The sequence below is a fragment of the Homarus americanus genome, unplaced genomic scaffold, assembly GCF_018991925.1.
Source record: "Homarus americanus isolate GMGI-L3 unplaced genomic scaffold, GMGI_Hamer_2.0 scaffold36188, whole genome shotgun sequence".
NCBI classification, from domain to species: domain Eukaryota; kingdom Metazoa; phylum Arthropoda; class Malacostraca; order Decapoda; family Nephropidae; genus Homarus; species Homarus americanus.
Genome location: NW_024718183.1, coordinates 1,980,072 through 1,983,430, shown reverse-complemented (window position 1 = coordinate 1,983,430; position 3,359 = coordinate 1,980,072).

Genomic DNA, 3,359 nt, shown 5'->3' with positions numbered 1-3,359 from the left:
AAGACTGAGCGTGATCATGCTTCTCTCCATCCCAGAGTGCGACCGGGGTCACCATTAGGGGTTCAAGATGTTTGTCTACACTCAGGATGGAATGGGAGAAAGAACTCACAATGTGCCTCTTTTTATACATAAGCAGGCTGATGTACAATGGAAGCTTGGTGCGCTGGGAAGGCAGCATGGTTACAAGGTGATGTAGAGAGAGCTGGGCGGGAGGATGCCTACAGGAGGACAGCCGGTGGGTCGCCATGCTCAAGCGAGCAGCGAGGACCGCCAGGCAGGCAGAGGAGGATGAGGGAGGTGTTGCTATTGGTTGGTAGGTAGAAAGAGAGACAGGTCACAACGAGTGTCAGGCTCCCAAATAGGCGGGGGGTAGGCGTGGCCAGCAGGGCTGACCCCCCGCCCGTGATGTATGGCGGCGCTGGTTGACCCAGGTGTGGACGACGAGCAACACTGTGGAATCTGTGGGGTCGACATCCAGGCGACAAACAGCGTTTGTAGGGGAGAAATCCATCACAATACCCCCTTCCCTCCAGGCGGTGGTAGGGACTGTTGGTCTGTAGGGGTTGCTTTAGCACTACGTGAGGTAAGAACGGGCGCGCATGCCCCCAGTGTGACAACGGCGATGGCGTGATAAGCCGTCGCTGGATACAACTGTTCATATACACACTATCTGTGGGAGAAGAGAGAGAGGCAAGGTGTGTGAGGCGATGAATGTTGTGCTTCCTCACGGCAGGCAGGGGCAGACGTCAGGATGCGCCTGCTGTGTAAAATTTGGGTCAGGGAGCATAGGGGCTGCGCCAAGCAGAAGCGGATGAGGGCTCCGTGACAGCAGTTGGGTCCATTGGCTGGCAGCAGGGTGCAGGACATTAGCAGGGAGTAACGGAGGGAGAAAAAGAGGCTGGGTCCACTCAGGAACAGAGCCGCATCAGGGCGGCAGCAGGGGTTACTGTTGGGCCAGTGCGTCTGGAGTGAAGGACGGGTGTGTTGGGGTCGGTAGGATGTGGGTGTGCTGGGGCAGGAAGAGGAGTTGGTGCCTGCTTAGGAGGCAGATGTTTAGGGTGTCTAACTTATGTGAGACAGAAGTTGTAGAGCTGATGAGTTGCTTGTAGATACGCTTAGTCTTCCATGTTGCTTGAAGACTGGAGCGGATTAGTTTTCTCCTCCATCCTGTGTGAGGAATTCCTGTGGTCACCATTTGTGGGGTTCAGATGTTTGTCTACACTCAGGATGGAATGGAGAAAGGAACTCACAATGCTCTCTTTTATACATGCTAGGCTGATAATGCAGCTTGGTGCTGGGCAGCATGGTTACAAGCGTGATGTAGAGAGAGCTGGTTGCAGGATGCCCAGGAGGACAGCTTGTGGGTCGTTGGGCAAGTCATGGCGGGAGCGAGGACCGTGCCAGGCAGGTGAGTGAGCATGGAGATGTGTTGTTGGCTGGTTGGTGAGGTGAAAGAGACAGGTAACAACGAGGGTCAGGTCTTAAATAGTGGGGGGTGCGTGGCTTGCAGCCAGACCCTGCCCGGTGATGTAGGCGGGTGCCAAGGACCTAGACCATTGTGCACACACTGTGGAATTCCTGTGGGGTCGGCTACTCAGCGGACAAACAGCGGCTTGTAGGGGAGAAATCCACTTGCTAATACTCCTCTCTCCTGGTGGCGTGTGTAGAGGACTTGTTGTCTGCAGGGTTGCTTAGGCACATGTGAGGCAGAACGGCGGTGCATGCCTCATGAGAGACAACGGCGATGCGTGGATAAGCCGTGGTCGCTGACACAACTGTCTATATACACACTATCTGTGGAGAAGAGAGGGAGAAAAGGGGTGTGTGAAGGATGAATGTTGTGCTTCCCCTCACAGGTACAGAGTCGTCAGACGCGCCTGCTGGGGTGTGTGGGCCTGGGAGCAGGGGCCAAGGCCAAGGCCGGATGAGGAAGCCTGCACAGAAGGGGTCCAGACAGGCAGGGTGGTGACATTAGCAGGGAGCACCTGAGGGAGAAAAGAGGGTTGTGTGGGTCCGCAATCAGAATGAGTGCTGCATCAGGGCGGCAGGGGTTACTTGCTGGGTCAGTGTCTGAGGCAGGACGGGGGTGTGCTGGGGTCGGTAGGAGGTGGTGCTTGGGCAGGAAGAGGAGCTGGTGTTCGCTTATAGAAAGCTCAGTGTCTAACCCAGGTGTAGAGACAGGTAGTTGTAGAGTTGATGAGAGCTAAGCTTGTGTGGATACGCCAGTCTTCCAGTGCTTGAAGACTGGGAGGTGATCAGGTTTCCTCCATCCTGTGTGAGGCAACTCTGGGGCCTATTTGTGGGGGCCCCAAGATGTTTGGTCTACACTCTGGATGAATGAGGTGTTAAACCCCAATGTGCCTCTTTATACATGTTGTATTGATGTACAATGCAGCTGAAAGGGAAGCAGCATGGTTACAAGCGTGATGTAGAGAGAGCTGGTTGGTGAGGATTACAGGTGAGGACAGCTTGTGGGTCGCCATGCTCGCTGGCGGGAGCGAGGACTGCCAGGTAGAGGAGGCGGAGGAGGTGCTGCTGGCTGGGCTGGTAGTAGAAACAGACAGGCCTGCCAACGAGGCTCAGAGTCTTAGCCAGTGGGGTAGGCGTGGCTAGTAGCTGACCTCTGCCCGTGATGTATGGCGGCGCTGGTTATCTAGACCACGAGGCACACACTGTGGAATCTGTGGGTCGGCTACTCAAGGATAAACAGCGTTTGTAGGGAAACCACCACAACCATTTCTCCACCCACGCCTACCTTCAATGAGGCCCGACACCGCTGTGACCCGCTCTCTTTCTACCCAGTGCCACCAGCAAGCAACACCCCCTCCGCGCCGGCGACCTAGGAGTCTCCTCAAGCTGCGTGTCCTCACTTGGCACCTCACCACCCAGTCATTCTTACTCTACGTTTATTACTGAGATTATCGCACTAGCAGCAAGCTGTACTGTACATCCAATACAATATGTATACAGTGAGCACAGTAAAGAGTTTCCCTTTCTCCATCCCATCCTGAGGTGAACTGAATATCTCATAACCCCACAAAGACAACCAAAGAGACCTCGACAACTGGCTGACATATAGTACGCACGCTACAGGCTTCCGCCAAAGTTCGTCATATTCCCCACCCACAATTTCTGATCCGCCCCTGAGCATATAGTATATAGCACAGGACAATTTAAATTTTAAGACCCTGATAACAGCAACAAGAAACTGACCAACTGCTACCGGCTGAAGTTGACTGATAGGGTGTTGTCGAATAACCAAAACCTGGGTCGGTACCAAACTAAGGAGGCGTCGGAACACCCAATACCACGTAAACAAACTTGGGACACGACTGTCAGTGAGCCACCAGCAAGTTGGT